This window comes from Triticum aestivum, chromosome 4A (genome assembly GCF_018294505.1).
Source record: "Triticum aestivum cultivar Chinese Spring chromosome 4A, IWGSC CS RefSeq v2.1, whole genome shotgun sequence".
In the NCBI taxonomy this organism is placed as follows: Eukaryota; Viridiplantae; Streptophyta; class Magnoliopsida; order Poales; family Poaceae; genus Triticum; species Triticum aestivum.
In genome coordinates, this window is record NC_057803.1 from 67,639,837 (window position 1) to 67,659,632 (window position 19,796).

Here is a 19,796-nt window from a genome sequence, read left to right on the forward strand (position 1 = left end):
AGGTTTGCCGTTGTCCAGCAACATGACTTCTAGTACAGGATTACCATACCACTCTGGTGCGGTATGTGTTCTGGTCCACCTATGAGGTTCAATAGTAACTTGATCGGAAGTTTCATGATCATCACCATTAGCTTCTTCTCTAGTTGGTGTAGGCATCACGGGAATGGTTTTCTCTGATGTGCTAATTTCCAATTCGAGAGAAGGTACAATTGCCTCATCAAGTTCTACTTTCCTCCCACTCACTTCTTTCAAGAGAAACTCTTTCTCTAGAAATGACTCATTCTTAGCAACAAAGATCTTGCCTTCGGATCTTTGGTAGAAGGTATACCCAATAGTTTCTTTAGGGTATCCTATGAAGACGCACTTCTCCGCTTTGGGTTCGAGCTTATCAGGCTGAAGCCATTTGACATGAGCGCCGCATCCCCAAACTTTAGGAAACAACAGCTTAGATTTCTTGCCAAACCATAGTTCATACGGTGTCATCTCAACAGATTTAGATGGTGCCCTATTTAACGTGAATGCGACTGTCTCTAATGTATAACCCCAAAATGATATTGGCAAATCGGTAAGACACATCAGAACGCACCATATCTAGTAAAGTACGATTACGATGTTCAAACACACCATTACGATGTGGTGTTCCAGGTGGCATGTGATACTTCTTGAGCTTGCGTAGGTTTTTCCCTTGAAGAGGAAAGGGTGATGCAGCAAAGTAGAGATAAGTATTTCCATCGGTTAGAGAACCAAGGTATCAATCTAGTAGGAGACAACACACAAATCACCAATAACTGCACAAACAATCAAACAACTTGCACCCAACGCGATAAAGGGGTTTTCAATCCTTTCATAGTTACATGCAGAAGTGAGATCTGATAGAGATAGATAAATAAAACTAAAGATAAAGTAAATATGTTTGGTATTTTTGGTTTATAGATCGGAAAGTAAAATATTGCAAAATAGTAGATCGGAAACTTATATGATGGAAAATAGACCCAGGGGCCATAGATTTCACTAGAGGCTTCTCTCAAGATAGCAAATACTATGGTGGGTGAACAAATTACTGTCGAGCAGTTGATATAAAAAGCACACAGTTATGATGATATCCAAGGCAATGATTATGAAATATAGGCATCACATCCGTGTCAAGTAGACCGGAATGATTCTACATCTACTACTATTACTCCACACATCGACTGACTCCTGCCTGCATCTAGAGTATTAAGTTCATGAAGAATAGAGTAACGCATTAAGTAAGATGACAGATGTAGAGGAATAAACTCAAGCAATATGATGTAAACCCCATCTTTTTATCCTCGATGGAAACAATACAATATGTGCCTTGCTGCCCCTACAGTCACTGCGAAAGGACATCGCAAGATTGAACCCAAAGCTAAGCACTTCTCCCATTGCAAGAAAAACCAATCTAATTGGCCAAACCAAACCGATAGTTCAAAGAGAATTACAAAGATATCAAATCATGCATAAAAGAATTCAGAGAAGATTCAAATAATATTCATAGATAAGTTGATCATAAATCCACAATTCATCGGATCTCCACATACACACCACAATAGAAGATTACATCGGATAGATCTCCAAGAACATCGAGGAGAACATGGTATTGAAAATCAAAGAGAGAGAAGAAGCCATCTAGCTACTAGCTATGGACCCGTAGGTCTGTGGTAACACTACAAAACAATACACTTCCATGATGATACGTGTTTGTCACAGTAGGTCGTTTTTTTGTCATGCATGTACATCCATGACAAATTTATGACAGAATCAAGATAGTCATACCTGTGCTGTCGTAGAAGTGTTCCATGACATTACCAAAATTATCATCACGGAAGTGTCCACTTCCATGATGATAAATCGCGTGTCACAAAAGTGCTTTCGGCAAGGGTGACCGACACGTGGCATCCACCGTAACGGAACTTCGTTCAGCTATCGGGTCGGGTTTTGGATCCGATAACCCGTTAACAGCCCCGGCCAATGGGAAATTTCCATGTGTAAAATTCTTATTTGCCGGACGAAACACGTGTCAGCTCGTCAGTGGGTCAGATAGGCGCCTATGATACGTCGACACGTGGCACGGCCCAACAGAGGCCCATTCCTGTGAAAAGGCCGGCTCGTTTGACTTGGTCAAAAGGTGGCGGGCCGGCCCATGGAAAGCCTGTTAACGGCCTGTTCGCATATAGCCCATTTACAACCCGCTAACCCAAGGCCCGTTATGCCCTATCCGAATTATGCCCAGTAGCATCATCTAGGCCATCCAATATGATTCCAGCCCATTTTCACTTCTGGCCTATGACGTCTTTCGGCCCATATGAGGCCCTATGTAACTCTTGGCCTATTAATGGCCCGTGGTGAAACTGGCCCGTAATGAACAGTGTATCACTTTACACCCATTAACGGCCCATGGTGAAACTGGCCTGTAATGAACAGTGTATCACTTTATACCCATTAACGGCCCATTATTCCGTTGGGCCGTTTCCAGCCCATGTTATCTTTTGGCCTTCTCAGAACGCATTTATTCTTGGGCTCCTTTCCAGCATTCGTTCACTTTTAGCCCGTTACTGTCATTTTCTGCTTGTGGGCCAAATTCAACCCGTGGTAACAGTCGGCCCATTTGTGGTCCGTTAATATGCTGGGCCGTTTCCATAGCGTCATCAAATATGTCCTATTAACGATGGCCCGTTACGGTCGGCCCATGAACGGACGATTCCAACTCTAGCCCGTCTACGGCCATAATGCGGCCTGTTATTGGCCCATGTTTGGCCAATCGATCATACGGCCCGTATAAGGCCCATTGATGATACGGCCCGTAGAAGGCCCATTGTTTCTATGGCCCATAGAAGGCCCACTGTTTCTACGGCCCGTAGGAGGCCCAGTGTCACTATAGTAAATATTAGCCCATGGTTATTGTGGCCTAGTTTTAAAAAATAGGTTATTGCAGCCACTAGTTAACCGCGGAAAAAGAGCTGCAATGACTACAAGCAAACAAATAAACAAGACAACAAGGAAATAAATAAGCAAGCAACTAACGCTAGGCTATCACGGCTATTACACATATTACATCCACTGGGCATCAAAGTTCGCCACCAGTGCAAATATAGGGAACAAAGCAGCATATCATATACACTGGCCGTCAAAATTGGCCACCAGTGCAAATAAACGTGGCAGCAAAACAAGAGCATAACTGAAACAACTTTAGAAGAGCTCAAGAAACATTATCGTGGGTATCCACCATGCTGGCAATAAGCTTAGCAAGCTGATTAGCTTTGTCCTGTTTGGCGCTAAAATCCTCCAACGCTTGCTGTTGCACCAGAAAGTATGCATCTGAATTCTCCAGGGACTTCTGCAGTCCTTCCGCTTCTTGTCGCAACACAGCTGATCGATGTCTTTCAGCTTGTAGTTGAGACTCAAGAAACCGAACTGATTCAGACAGTGAGTTTGAATAGCTTGTGCAAGCGGTAGTGGCCAGTAACTCCAACACTAAACCAAGACAGGATGTGTCACTATCCTGAACCTTATCTGCATTACTTCCTTTACCGTTGCTTAATAAGGCACTCTTCCCCAATATTCTGTCAGCATTCTAAAAGAAGAAACAAGCAGACACATAACAAGTTTAGCATGTACTAGTATATGAAACTCATTTCGGTGAACCAGTTCATTAGTAAGGTGGACAGGATTAAACTACCAAGTCTTCTATTGCCAAGTACTAGTAGATAATAAAAGCATCACACAAACATATATCTATGTCCTATGGTAGCAATGGAATCTTAAATTAGAACAGTTGTTCTTCAGGTTTAGGCACTTGTTCTACATGAACAGAGTATGCTAAGACGCAAGAATATAATACTTAAAAATAGAAAATGAGCTCATAGACCTTACCACATTCTTGGTTCGGGACCAGTACAGAACAAGGCGTTCCTAGTCATTGTCCAGTAAATGTGTCTCAAGAGAACGTAAGGGTATTTGATGAGTTTCTTTGCCGGTGAAGTACGTTTTCTTTAGGTAATTCCGATACTGCCACCAAGCATTCTTGAACATAGCAGAGGTATTAGCATAGGTTACCTCATCCTGAGTTTCCAAGTCGGTCCTTCTCTATAGAGAAAAATGGGAAAATTTGCTGTATTATAACCATCATGGAGGTAGGATGTATGGGACGAAGCAAAGTAATTGCCATGAATAACATTACTTACACATAACTCCTGGACAAACACCTGCAACTGGCATTTTCCTTCATCTTCAGTATAATATTTCCAAGATGGGAAGATACGCACATACGATTTAACAACATCAAAAGCGATAGATGCTAAACTACGACTAGCTGGTTGTGCTTCCTCCACAGGAATAGGCGTAATAACTGGTGGAGTTAGGGTTCGCCGTGATAGTACTGGCCCTTTGGGCCGCCATGGAGCAGCCTTACTAACTGCTCTTGTTTGGGAGCTCTGTGGTGGAGATGGTGTTGTGTCAATAGGAACTGGGTTACTATCGGCTGGGGTTGGGGTTAGATTGGGTGAACCTGGTTCTCTGTCCATCATAGTAGGGGTACAATCTGCGAGAGTTTGGGTTATGTGTGGTAGGGCTGGTTCTTGTGCATGTACAACCGGGGTGCTATCTCCACCAAGAGGTAGCACTGTTTTATTTGAGACCGTGTTTTTATTCCGCTAGATACTGGCATCATCCTCTCCAATTCAAATGGCTGATAAACAGGAAACATAGTTGAATGTACAGACATTGTATGAGAAACAAATGCAATAGGTAGTGTGGAAAAAAGTGGGCATGAAATAGTTGACATGTATATTGTTTAACTAAAACGGATAGCATGACATAATTTCACATATATGATGTCTATCTAAACTGGATAGCATAGCATAACATAATTCAAAGATATGATGAATAACTAAACAGGATCGCATGACATAATTCACCTAGATGTTATCTAAGTAATTAGGATCGCATCATTTAATTCACATATGTGATTTATATGCTAAACAGAGGGCATTCGATATGATGTCTGAACTAAGAACATGGTGTTGAATATTGTGTATATGATGTCTAAACTATGCAATGCAAGACACCGTATGCATGATATGAGAAGTATGACCATGCCAAGTTAGAGCATACACCTCAGTGGGGGAATAGGACTGGTCATCTGTCTCTGAATCCATCTCTGAGGAGCTATCAGGACCCAACAAGAGATCTGCTTCGACAGGTAGCACTGTCTACTCTGAAGGCCTTGTTTTCACTTCAGATTTTCCCATCTCCACTGATTCACAGGAAGAGTAGTTTAACGGACAAACATTGTCGACAAATGGAAATGTAATGAAGAAAAGGATGTGCAAGATATCATTCAAATATATGATGCCTTGTTAAACAGGATGGCATTGCACATTTCACATATATTATGGTTGGCTAAAAGACATGAGACTGCATAATTCCCATATATGATATAGAAACTAAACAGGTGGCATTACAGAACATGTCTAAACTAAGCAGATGACATATATGATGTCAAAAGTAGGCACTCCAAGGCAACATATGCATGATATGACTAACATCATCATGCCAACGTAGAGCAAACACCTTGGGGGTAAATAGGAGTGGTCAGCGGCGTCTGAATCCGCCTCAGAACAGATATCTTCCTCTAGATTACAATCTGGAGAGGGGTGGGGAGGGTTTGCCATTGAACCCACCATGGAGCGATGTCTGCATGACATTGTATTGCCGCGCAAAACTCTTCTCTTTTTCTCTACATGTTCAGCATGACTGTGTACAATATCTGACATGCATACGAAAAAAATATGGTGAGATTATGTAAGGAGAGCATGCAAAAATTTAGAGTGATGGTAACAACCAGTGGATCGATGTTTTTCCGTTGAACCAAAATAGCCCTAATGGATCGACGTGAATGTATAGTAATAAGTGATGCAACAAGTGTACAACCTCTTTGCCGTAGCCGTGTCGACCTCAACATCATTGGGTTGGTCGCTGAAGCAGTTGAGGCAGAGGTGGCTGTCGGAGGTGTGGAGGAAGATCTGAGGAATCTGTAGACGGTGTCCAGGGCACTGCTCTGTTGTGATGGATCGTTCTGTCGTTGGAGCAGCTCTGGTGAGCCATAAGACGTCAAGGCTGAAGCAGCACAAGACAGACATCGTCAATCTCAAGTGGGATCCTAATAGCATCTACAATAGATGATGTAAAATGGATGTAAAATTAACATCACCAAAAATGGACGTATCATGTACATTCAGAATAAAGTAGCAACTGCTGCTAGTAAGGTAAAACGTAGCAATTCCAGTACATCTCGATGTTGTTCGGCGGAACCGACAACCAAACCAAAATTTCGGTACATAGAATCTTCGGTTAGCTAATCTTTTATTGACCGATGTCGGTTCTCTGGGACCGGGGGTGCCCAGACTTGCCTGCCTGCGGCTCGTACTGTGGCTCCATCAGCGGCCCGGTACGGCCCAGCTTCAGCAGCAACAACTCAAGACCCTCGCAAGGCGGACGACGCCAAGACCTGCCTGGGGGCTGCCTCGCTATGCTGGCTCCCGGGGAGCGGAGATTTCTATGCAGGGCGCACCTCATGAGGCTCACATGACGTGTGCCATGACGACCAAGGCCAGGCGGGCCAGAGTACCAGTTTCCTCTTTGGTGCTAAGGAGGAAAGCGCAGACGCGGGATCCCGAGGCATCAGACAAAGGTTTCCATATCGGTGCAACAAGACCAAGACCACCAGGACGGCAGGACGAAGGTCATCATGGAGGCCACGATAGCGTCACCACCAGAGCCTTTTGCAGGCGAAGACTACTTTTGTCAGGATAGCTTGTACTAGTTGTCTTCCTTCAAACTTGGCTGTTGTGGGATCCCTTCCCACTTAACATTTGGGAAGAGGACCAAGGCCACTATAAATAGGACTTAGCAACCACCATAGTAGAGGACGGATCATTCAGATCATCCTCCCACCTCACCAGATCATCGAGCTCAAGAACACCTCACCTCCTAAGGCTATTCATCCAATGTACTAGTTCATTCTCAGCCCCTCAAGTTAATCCACCACAAAGCTGGAGTAGGGTATTACACCGCAAGGTGGCCTGAACCAGGGTAAATCTCTGTGTCGCTCGTTCTTTGGGATCGTCGAGCTAGGCTGTGGGATCGTTTAGCGAACGCGCTGGGGAGGGAGTGTTCTTCGTGCGCACCCCAAAGTTCGAACCTCTCAAGGGTCTGCGGAACCTGTAATCCGATATTTGGCGTGCCAAGTAGGGGTGCGCTGAAACCTCTCTTTCGTCGACCGACGTACCGCCACTCCATCGCTTCCATGGCTGACGCCCACCGAGCCGTGTTGAGCGCCGAGCCGCTCTCGCTGCCCGTGTTGCCCAAACGGCACCCTTTGGCGGGCCTGCTCGCCGCTCTCCATCACCCGCTGCCAACGCCGCCACTGGCCCGGCGGGGAACAAGCAGCAAGCTTCGTGCTGCACCCCTCTGTGCAGCGGGACGGACGCACTGCCACCCCGTCGCTGACTCCGACCGGCTCATCGTCCCACGCTCATCGCGGGCCAGCGGATGCATAGGCTGCGCCGCTCATGGTGCATGAGCTCCTGCACTACCTCCCCGTCGACGACCTCTACGAAGACTGGCTGGACCGCATCGCCGAGCTCGTCAACGCTGCTGGGGGCTCTCCTGCACCATCCCTTTTGCTACCTCGTCCGCCCCCTGCTGCGGGCGATGTAGCCCATGGAGCGCCTCCACCACCTCCCCGTCAATATGTCATCCTTGGACCGAGACGCGCTGCCCCACGGTGTGACCCGCCGCATAGGGTGCCCGCGCATGAAGGAGAAAGCCGCCAGGAGGTCCAGCGGCTGCAACTGGACGCTCCTGCACTCCTGGCACCACCACATCAAGACCGTGCACCGCCTGCGGCGGCGATGCGTGGATACCAAGACCAGGCTCCGCCTCCATGGCGAGCTCTGGTGACCACCGCTGGCTGTCGCGCCTTCATCCCCGAGCTGCGCAGCATTGCCTGGCCCGGCAAGTTCAAACCTGACCTGCCTCCGCGCTACGAAAGCACCCTCGACCCTGCTGAGTTCCTCTAGCTCTATGAGCTGAGCATCGAGGCAGCCAACTGCGACGAAAAGGTCATGCCGAACTAGTTTACCATTCCCTCAAGGACGGAGCACGCTCGTGGTTCATGAACCTGCCCATGGGATCAATCTCCTCCTGGGGCGAGATGTGCGAGCGTTTCGTCGCCAACTTCCAGGGCACTCGCGACCGCCCGCCGGCCACAGCTGACCTGTGGCTCATCAAGCAGCAGTCTGGGGAGACCCTGGAGAAGTACATCCAATGCTTCAATAGCGTTCGCCTCAAGATTCCCAAGGTGACGGACGAGGCCATCATCTCAGCATTCTCTGACGGCGTACACGATGTCAAGATGATGGAGGAGCTCGCCCTACACGAGGACCTGTGCACGGCTCTGGAGATGTTCAACATGGCGACCAAGTGCGGGAGAGCTGAGGAGGGGCGCCTCTCTCTCCTCGAGCTCCTAGTCGCCGACCCAGAAGACAAGAAGGCCAATACCAAGGACGTGAAGCGCAAGGGAGCGGCTGTGCTCGCGGCTAAACCAGAGATGAAGTGCGGCTGCGACCACCCCGAGTCATCCAAGGGCAGCCGCCCATTCTGCGCCTTCCACAGCGTACACAACCACAACATCAATGACTGTCAGGAGCTCAGGTCCATCCACAATGGGCGCTTCGGTCGACACCCCGAGCGCAACGACCGAGGCTACCGCCACGGAGGAGGCGGAAATGGAGGGCGCTGGGATGACCGCGGTCCCCGCCAGGAGTGGCGCGACCAGCCTCGTGAGGACCGTTGGTAGGACCAGCCTCGCGAGGGCGTCTGGAGGGACCGGCCTCGCGTGGACCGTCCTCAGAGTAAGGTTGGCCTCCCTCCGCTGCCACCACCGCCGAGAAGGAACGACCACCACCACCAGGACGAGGGGGCGGGAGGCTTCCAGGAGCCTCGCACCATCACCTGCATCTTGGGTGGCACTCAGGCCCCAGCCTCCCACCGTGTCTTCAAGTAGTTCGTGCGTGAGGTGAACGTGGCCCTCCCCAGGCTCGAGGCCACGCGCCCACTCAGGTGGTCCAAGTGGACCATCACCTTCAGCTCGTCCGACCAGCTCAAGTGCACGGCAACCGCCGACTCCCTCCCAATGCTCTGCTTGCCCGTCATCAGCAACGTCCTTGTCACCAAGACCCTCATCAATGGTGGCACAGGGCTCAATGTTCTTTCCATCGAGATGTTCAACCACCTCCAAGTGCCATATGATCAGCTGCAGCCCACCAAGCCCTTCTCAGGTGTGACCGACGGCTCCACCACTCCGGTAGGGTAGATCCGCCTCCCTGTCACCTTCGGCCAGCGCGACAACTACCGCACCGAGCTCATCGACTTCGACGTCGCGCACATCCGCCTCCCGTACAACTCCATCCTTGGGTATCCGGCCCAGGCCAAGTTCATGGGGGTGACCCACCATGGCTACAACATCCTCAAGATGCCAGGAAGTTGCGGTGTCATCACGGTCACCTGTGAGGAGAAGGACGCAGTGTGCTCCCTTGAGCGCGCTTACCAGGCAGCGGCGATTGAAGACCCAAACAACGAAGGCGCCATCTACCCTCCTGAGGCAGTCCCCAAGAAGAAAAAGTAACTGCTCCGCCAAGAGCCTCATGAGAGCGGTGTCTCCAACGGCACCACCTTAAGACCAGCGCCCACAGATGGGGTGCCTCCCTCTCGCGCATAGGAAGGCGCCCCGGCGCTCTCCTCAGGCTGGGCTCGGGGGCTCTCTTATGGAGGGCCTCTGACTTGGCCAACATCACGAGGGAGGTGCTCGGGCACCACATGGAGGCATGTTTCGCCGCGCGCTTCCCTCACGAGGGCACTGGGCACAAGGTGCCAGGTGCTCAGGAGTTCATCACCAAGACGACCAAGGAGCTTCAAGAGGCGAGAGCCATGCGTGGCGACCATCGCCTACCACCTGGCGCAGCTCATTGTCCTGGCGAGGACAACGAGCTGCGCGTCCACGTCAACATCCCCGGGCTCAGCAGAGCCACAACTCAGGAGCGCTTCTGGCCTTCGCGCGCTGGATGGTGTGAGGGCCCACCTCACAGCTACATTCGCATGCCTATTGGCTTGCCGAACGCGGCTGCCGCCTTACAGCGTCGCCTGCGAAGCATCGTGGCTGCTCAGGAGGCCAGGTACCACGCGGTCCTGGTGGAGGTAGCGACGGTTCAAGACCGAGGCGGCTCGTGAGGGGCAACCTCTTCAGGGCGCATCTTCAGCTACTTCAACATCTCTCCAGCAACGGCACCAGGTGACATCTTCTAGTTTATTCAGTTGGGGCGCCCCTCGGGCTGCATCATCCCCAAGTCGCATGGGCCTGTCCCTGCGACACGTATCCTTTTGCGTATTTTAGTTTATCTTGTTGGGACGCCCCTCGGGCTGCATCATCCCCAAGACGCATAGGGTCCATCCCTGCGGCATGTCTCGTTCTTGCATCTATCTGGACTAGCTTTACCTCCTTCCATGAGTTACTTTAAGATTATTATATGCATGTCTAGTACTTCGATACCATGAACATCGTACGCCCTTGCAAACCCACCAATGCCCGCCTCATGATTAAGGACTGGCACGGCGCTAGTGCTCGGGTCCGTCCCTGCAGCGCCACTAAACCCAAGAGGCTAAGCTCTAGCCCACGTGCCAGCTCCCGTGTACGTCACCTCCTGCCGGAGTAATGGGCCACGGGAAGGCTAACCCGAGTCCTAGAACCTTTCAAGGCATCGGGGCAGGCTGCGGCCCTCAAGACCCCAGGACAAAGAGCCGCCTTCTGAGGAGTCGGCGGCAAGGCCACCGACTAGCCACTCGCAGCCGAGTCCCAGGGACGACTTCAGGACAAACCGACTCCTAACTGATGACTTCCCAAGAAGCCGGCCTTGGGGAGTTGGCCCGCGGCTCCAGTAAAACCCCATGTCCTCATCAAGAGGGACAGGACAGGGGAGTGGCTATAGTGAATACTGCTCCACCCCTTTCCAAAGGCAAGCATGGTCACAATACGCCATACTCGTGGAGATCTTCGTGCGGCGTGGCACTGTTGCCATACTGGCCGTGACATCAGCACCGGTGGACCGAATCCTGCGCCCACGATGGCTTGTCAGTACGACCTTTGGGTGGCGGGTCCCACCGGCCAGCGGGATCCCAGAAGACGGCAAGTGCACCACAAGTCGGACCCGTCAGGAGTCGGCCCCCGAGAGTCGGCCGGCTCCTCCCCCGGGGCCCACGCACCATTAACCAAATGTGACGGAGAGTGGCAATAGTGATCGCCCGCCAGGCGGCGGGGCTGTTGCCACGACTCCATGACGAAGCCCACGTCATTAGAAGCACGGCTACAGTAATCAGCAGCCGGCAAGACCCGCCCGCGGCGGATGCGGCCTGTTGGCTCCGTACCGGGCCAGTCGGCGGGGCCCACCAGTCGGGCCCCACCAGTCGGCGGAGAAGACGGAGGCCGGAGGAACTGACGGTTGGGCCCGCGTCTAGTCGGATTACCATTGTACCCCTAGGAGGTAGGCCTATATAAACCCCCGAGGGCACCCATGCAAAGGGTTGGAATCCATTAGCTCTAGACCAAATCATATAGGAGGGAGAGAGCTAGCCTTGCCCTCTCCTACCTCCAGGAAACAGCTGAAGGAGCAATCGTGTAAACACTTTGCCAAAGTGATCATGCGGAGACCTCGTAGAGCAACAGTAGGGGTATTATCTCCCCGGAGAGCCCTGAAGCTGGGTAAGATTCGTCGGCATGCATGTCTACGCCTCATCCCGTTTCCAGGCACCGGCGACGTTCTACTCGCCCCCACCGTGATAAGACATCCTTTGGCATATGTCGCACCCAACCCCCGACATTTGGCGCCCTCCGTGGGGACTGATGCATCGTCGTCCGGAGACCTGTTCTGGACGGGAACCCTTTTCCTCCCTGGCGAGCGCAGCCAGCCAGGCACGCCAGACGGAGTTTGCGCCGACGCGCTGCATGGCGTTGAGATCACCTGTGCAGCTAGCCGCCTCACCGAACTTGTCAGCGAGGTTCGCATCTCCGACGAACCTGCATCCGACGCAGGCACGGGCGGCTCCGAGAGCCTCCTCGCGGGCCTCCTCGATCAACTCCACGTCACCGGCGAGCCTGCCGTGGACTTGGAGTCTGTAGATTCCACCGACCCGATGCTGGTCGACTCCGACACCGCGTCGCTCGACGCATTCCCCACTAATGTGGTGGTCTACGACGAGCCTCTCCCTCGTACAGAAAGCGGCGGAAGCACCGTCACCGAGGTGCTCGTCATCAGTCATGACGAGCCTCCCGGCAGAGGAGCGCATGACCCACTTGGCGCGGCGCTACAAGACCTGACTGCGCCCATTCTGGAAGACGCTGACGCAGAGACATTGGAGGCGCGCCGCCTTCAGTTGGTCGAAGGTGCGAAGAAGCTGGCTAGCATGAGACGCTTGTCAGAAGCCTACCAGCGAGAGACGGATCACGCTGTTGGTGGCTCACCAGCCCCAGCTGGGCCCAGCCGCCTTGGCACGGTCCAGCAGCGCGGCGTAGCCATCGCCAACCTGTTCGGGGCAAGTCGCCCTGTGTACGCTACCCCTGTGGAGAACATTCGAGCCGCCCAGGCGGCGGCGGACGAGATGGACAATTTCGAGGGCGAAGAGCGCCGCCTGATGATGGAGCGAGTCCAGCGGCTCCTCGATGCGGCTGCCGCGCAGAACGAGGTTGGCTGCCGCACGGAGGCGCCGCAGCGGCGAAACGACGACCTTCGCCAAGACCAAGGCGCGATGTCTCGGATGCCGACTGACGGCGCCCGAGGAAGAAGAGATAAGGATCCGGCTGTCAGCCACAGTCGGACTCACATTACCATAGAGCGCGACCGAGACGGCCGCCCGAGAGCAGTGGAACGACGGGATGACTGTCTGCCTCCTCCTCCTCGCAGGGAAAGGCGAGTCTCCCTGCCTCCTATTGATCATCCGACTGTTGGCGACCGCCTTGGCCGCCGAGAGGGAGTCTGGGAAAACGACGCCCGCCACCGGATCGACCGGCTTGACCGATCCCTGGCGCTGGAAGAAGAAGACGAGTTGGGTCCGCCTTGTTTCGGGCCCCGCATTCGAGACGAGCCCTTTCCCAAAGGGTTCACGCTCCCAAGAGACATGCCCAAGTATACCGGCTCCGTGAAGCTAGAAGACTGGCTAGTCGACTACTCCACGGCTGTCAGCATAGCGAACGGCAACAAGCGTGTCGGTGTAAAATACGTTCCGCTCATGCTCCAGGGCACGACCTGGACATGGCTGAACAGCCTGAAGCCCTGCAGCATCAACAGCTAGGTCGACTTCACCGAAGCATTCATCCGAAACTTCACCAGCACGTACAAGCGTCCTCCCAAGCCTCGTCAGCTTTCCTTATGCATGCAAGCTCCCGATGAGTCGACTTGCGACTACCTCACGCGTTGGGCCGAGCTTCGGAACTCCTGCGAGGGCGTGCACGAGGTGCAGCTATCGAGTACTTCACAGCCGGGTGCAGAGAAGGCACCCTCCTCAAGCACAAACTCCTCTGCGACAAGCCAGAAACCCTCGATGAGCTGCTGATCATAGCAGACAAGTACGACATGGCCGACTCCTCCATGAAGGCAGAAATTCAAGTCAGTGCGACTGGCAAAGTGGCCCCTCAAGCTCCAATAATTCCGGCGGGAGACGCCAGTCGGCGGCAACCGCAGAGCGACCACAAGCGCAAGGTCCCGCAGCTGGCTTCCAGCAGCCGGCAGGTTGCGACAGTCGAAGCCCAGCAGCCGGATGGGCAGCCTCCGCCCAAGCGACAGAAAGGCGGCAAGCCCAACTGGTTGCCGGCCTTCTCCTACAAGCAGACTCTGGATGGACCTTGCAAGTTCCATTGCGGCGCGAAGCCGTCGAACCACACCACCCGGAAGTGCCACTGGCTCACCAGGATCGCCAAGGGAGACGACCTCCTACCTCCACCGCCTGCTGGGCAGCCACCTCCGCCTCCGCCCCAGCAGCCGGCTGTCAGACCACTCAGCGCAGTACAAGACGAATACCCCGAAGAGCACGGAGCCTACGTGGTGTTTACCAGTATGGATGACGATCGACGCAGAAGGCGGCTGCAACGACAAGAGGTGAATGCAGCAGCATCAGAGACGCCAGAGTTCATGCACTGGTCCGAGAAGCCTATTAGCTGGAGCAGGGCTGATCACCCAGAGGTGATGCCGAGTTCGGGCTCCTATGCCTTGGTCTTGGATGCCACCTTTGCCACGGATAGACGAGCCGCGCGTTTCTCGCGAGTTCTGATAGATGGAGGCAGCAGCATCAACATCCTGTACAAGGACACCATGGAGAAATTAGGAATCAAGCAAAGACAGCTTCAGAATAGCCGGAATGTGTTCCACGGCATTGTTCCTGGGCTTTCCTGCTCACCAATCGGCAAGATCCTGATGGACGTCCTCTTTGGAGACAAAGAGCACTTCCACCGAGAGTCAGTTTGGTTTGAGGTGGTGGACCTCGAGAGCCCATACCATGCACTACTTGGCCGACCCGCCTTGGTCAAGTTCATGGCGGTCCCCCACTACGCCTACCTCAAAATGAAGATGCCCAGTTCCAGGGGGATTCTGACCATAGCCGTCGACTACCGGAAGTCGTCTGCCTGTGCGGCTGAGAGCAGTCGGCTAGGCGAGTCCCTGGTAATCGCGGCCGAGAAGTGGCTCCTTGAACGGGTTGGGGCGATGGCGGGCAAGCAGCCAGAGGTATCGCCCAACCCAAAGGAGTCAGAGGCTGAGGGTTCGTTCAAGCCGGCCAAGGAGACAAAGAAGATACCCTTGGATCCGAAGCACCCAGAGAGGTACGCTGTTGTAGGCGCAAACCTCGACAGAAAATAGGAAGGCGAGCTCGTCAATTTCCTCTGTGAGAATCGGGACATCTTCGCATGGTCCCCCAAAGACATGCCAGGTGTACCGATGGAATTCGCCGAGCACAAGTTACATGTCCGATCTGATGCAAAGCCGGTCAGGCAGCCCCTGCGCCACCTATTAGAAGAGAAGAGTCATCGGAGAAGAGATAGCCCGACTCCTAGGAGCCGGCTTCATTATGGAAGTATTCTTTCCAGAGTGGCTAGCCAACCCGGTCCTGGTACTGAAGAAAAACAAGCAGTGGCGAATGTCTATGAACTACACGAGCCTCAACAAGGCCTGCCCCAAGGACCCGTTTGCTCTGCCAACAATTGATCAGGTGATAGACTCCACCGCCGGATGCGAGCTGTTGAGTTTTTTGGATGCATATTCAGGATATCACTAGATCAATCTGAACCCGGCTGACAGAATGAAGATTGCCTTCATTACGCCGTTTGGAGCCTTCTGCTACCTCACCATGACGTTCGGCTTGAGGAATGCTGGCGCCACCTTCCAACGTTGCATGCAGAAGTGCCTCCTCAAGCAGCTCGGCAGGAACACCCACGTCTACGTGGACGATGTGGTGGTGAAGACGGAAAAGCGTGGAACACTGCTGGAAGACCTCAAGAAGACCTTTGAGAACCTGCGCCAATTCCAGATCAAGCTCAACCCCGAGAAGTGCGTCTTCGGAGTACCAGCCGGCCAACTCCTTGGCTTCCTGGTCTCCGAACGCGGCATAGAATGCAACCCTGTAAAGATCAAGGCCATTGAGAGGATGGAGGTACGCAGCCGACTGCTGGATGTGCAAAAGTTCACCGGCTGCTTGGCGTCCATCAGCCGATTCATCAGTCGGCTGGGCGAGAAAGCTCTCCCCTTATACCAACTCATGAAGAAAACCACTTTTTTCGAGTGGAACCACAAGGCAGACGAAGCTTTTCTCCAGCTGAAAAAGATGCTGACTACTCCACCTGTTCTGGCGGCTCCGACTCCTAAGGAACCTATGCTCCTGTACATCGCCGCCACCAGCCGGGTAGTCAGCACGGTCATTGTAGTGGAACGCAAGGAGGAAGTCAAGGCACAACCTGTCCAGAGACCGGTATATTACCTGATCAAAGTACTGTCAGCCTCCAAGCAGAACTACCCCCACTACCAGAAGATGTGCTATGGCGTGCACTTTACCGCCAAGAAATTGAAGCCCTACTTTCAAGAGCACCCAATCACTGTGGTCTGCATGGCCCCACTTGCCGAGATCATCGGAAGCCGAGATGCTTCTGGCCGAGTGGCCAAGTGGGCCATAGAGCTGGCTCCCTACACCATCCACTACCAGCCCCGCACCACCATCAAGTCACAAGCGCTGGCCGACTTCCTCGTCGACTGGGCCAAGACCCAGTACCTACCTCCACCGCCCGACTCCTCCCATTGGCAGATGCATTTCGACGGCTCCAAGATGCGCACCGGCTTGGGAGCCGGCGTTGTCCTCGCATCTCCTAAAGGCGACAAGCTCAAATACGCACTGCAAATCCATTTTGCCGCCTCCAACAACGTCGCCGAGTACGAGGCACTCATTCACGGGCTCCGGCTTGCCAAAGAACTCGGCATTCGCCGGATCCTGTGTTATGGCGACTCGGACTTAGTGGTCCAGCAGTCGTCTGGCGACTGGGACGCCAAAGATGCAAACATGGCGAGTTACCGTTTCCTCGTGCAGAAACTCAGTGGGTATTTCGAAGGGTCCGAGTTCCTCCATGTGCCAAGAAACGACAACGGCCAAGCAGACGCCTTGGCACGAATCGGCTCTACCCGCCAAGCAATACCATCCGGCGTCGCCCTTCAACGTGGATTTTGGCAGATGGCTCCAAAGTCACCACAGTCAAGGCCGGCCCGGGGACTGCGGCGGCGAGCTCGAAGACTCCAGAACTCGGCCCAAGAGCCGCGCCAGTCAGCCCGAGGACTTCATTAACCCAGCAAGCGGTTGTTGACTCCAACCGCCGCCTCCCAGCCCAACCGCCCTCATCCAAGTCGCAGTTCTGGCAGTCGAAGAAATAGCAGCACCCTCATGGGCCCAACCCATCCTCAAATTCCTGGTGAGCAAAGAGCTGCCGACTGATGAGACCTCAGCTCGGCAAGTACAACGCCGAGCGGCAGCCTACACCATAGTCAACAGAGAGCTGGTCAGGTGCAGCGTCATTGGTGTCTACCAGCGCTGCGTAGAGCCAGAGCAAGGCCAAGCAATTCTCAAAGACATCCATCAAGGCAAGTGCGGCCACCATGCGGCTTCAAGAGCAGTCGTCGCAAAAGCCTTTCGACACGATTTCTTCTGGCTGACTGCCTTAGAAGAGGCCAAGGAATTGGTCCAAAAATGCAAAGGGTGCCAGAAGTTCAGCTCCAAGCCGCGCCAGCCGGCTTCTGCACTCAAGACCATCCCCATTGCCTGGCCTTTCGCAGTTTGGGGTCTAGACATGGTGGGACCATTCAAGACGGCATGAGGTGGCTTAACCCACTTACTTGTCACAGTGGACAAGTTCACCAAGTGGATAGAAGCGAAGCCGATCAAGAAACCGAATGGTCCGACTACCGTGACTTTCATCTCCGATATCACAATTCGGTACGACATACCACACAACATCATCACTGACAAACGGCACAAATTTTGCCAAAGGCGCCTTGGCCCGTTTCTGCGCAACACAGGGCATCCGACTGGACCTAGCGTCCGTCGCCCATCCACAGTCAAACGGCCAGGTGGAGCGAGCAAACGGCCTCATCCTGTCTGGCATCAAGCCCCGACTGGTCGAGCCTCTGGAGCGGTCGGCTGGCTGCTGGCTCGACGAGTTGCCAGCCGTCCTCTGGAGTCTGCGCACGACTCCAAACAAGTCAACCGGCTTCATGCCTTTCTTCCTCGTCTACGGTGCTGAAGCCGTCATCCCAACGGACATAGAGTTCGACTCCCCGCGAGTCACCATGTACACCGAGGAGGAGGCAGAAGAAGCACGTCAAGACGCGTCGATCTGCTGGAAGAGGGCCGGCTGTTGGCACTCAGCCGGTCCAGCATCTACCAGCAGAGCCTGCGCCGATACTACAACAGGAAGGTCAAGGCGAGATCTTTCCAAGAGGGCGACCTTGTGCTCCGGCTGATCCAGCGAATAGCCGGCCAGCACAAGCTGTCGGCACCTTGGGAAGGCCCTTTCATCATCAGCAAAGTACTGGGCAACGACTCCTACTACCTGATTGACGCTCAGAAGCCCCGAGCACGCAAGAGGGACGACTCCGGCAAAGAGACGGAGCGGCCATGGAATGCAAATCTCCTCCAAAGATTTTACAGTTGATGCAGTATGTACCACGCTACCTTTTGTATTAAAAGTACCAAGACTTCAGGCCCCCCGAGACGAGCTCGGGGACTGCCCTCGTTTGTCTATATGATAAAAGTTATGCCTACGAGTATGTTACTCTTTGATTGCCACTTGGCACCGGGCTCGACAGGTCGGCCCGGGGACTTGTCGCCTTGCACTATGAAATGCTTCTCTCAGCCGGACAAGTAGTGTGTGGCGCCTAAGGCATCTCCTGTCAGAAGCCGCAGCTCGCAGAGCGATTGTACGGTGGGCAGGAGTAAGGTAGAATGGGTGTTCACATGAAAAATGGCTAAGGACTCAAAGCATAAAACATAACTTAAGCCGGCTTCCAGCCTTCCTTTTTTCTTTTCGCAAACCGACTATTAAGCAGTCAGCTCACCGCCTTCTATTCAACTTGCTAAAAAACTCTAAAACGGCTAAGTACTTGCCTTCCCAAAGTAGCCAAGCATTCGATACAACGGCAGTCTGCAGAGCGGCTGTCCGACTGGCAAGACAGGCAACTAAGGGAAAGTGGCAAAGGAAAAGGCCAAAAGAGCAATGAGCCAGAAAAGATAGAATTCAGATAAATATTTACATAGCATAGGCCCTTGGCCGAATCTTCGAGCAGAAGTTCAAAATACACCCCGCGGGTGGAATTGTGCAAATTAACAAGTTCTTCAAAGACTACTAAAGCGGATAAAATAAAGATAAGGCGGCAGCCTAAGATGCGGCAGATGGATTCGGAGGGTCGGAGGAGACGGCAGCGTCAGGCGTTGGGGCGGCCGGTTGGGCAGTCTCGGCTCGATCGCTTCCGGCGGTAGTCGGCTCGGTTGCACGCGGCTCGTTGCTGGAGGCACGGTCGAGCTGAGGCTGGCCGTCCGCTCCGTATTCTGGTTCTTCTGTCTCGCCTCCGTCCTCCGCCTCGCCTTCCTCCTCGGCGCTGGAACCGATCACCTCCGCCGAGTCCTCGCCGTAGTCTGGGTTCATCCCAAACCACTCCGGCGGTACCTCCTCGCCGTCTTCAGACTGCTCGGGGACGAAGATACTGGTGTCGGTGTACTCGGCGATCGCCGCTGCACACTTGACAAGGGTGTCTTCTGCAGCTGCCAGCTCCGGCTGGGCCTCTGACCGAAGTGTGGCCAGCCGGTCTAGGTGCAGCCCCGGATACCACGCCTTGACGAACTCCAAGGCCCGGCGCACTCCAGCTCGGGCCGAGAACCTTTCCAGGCTTCAAGTCGACCAGCCGCGACCTCCAGCCAGTCGGCAGTCCGATTGGGGGTGCCCAAAGCCTGCATGTCCAGCCACAGGGCAGCAATCACCTAGGCGCCGACACGTTGAAGCCGGCGCAGCATCCGGTGCGTCAGCCGAAGGCGAGCCTCGATGCTCAAGATATGCTCATCAAGGGTTCGGGGGGCGTTGGCGGCGATCTCTGCACCTTCCGCCCTCCGACCTTCACGGTCAGCCTCGATGGCTTGGATGGCGA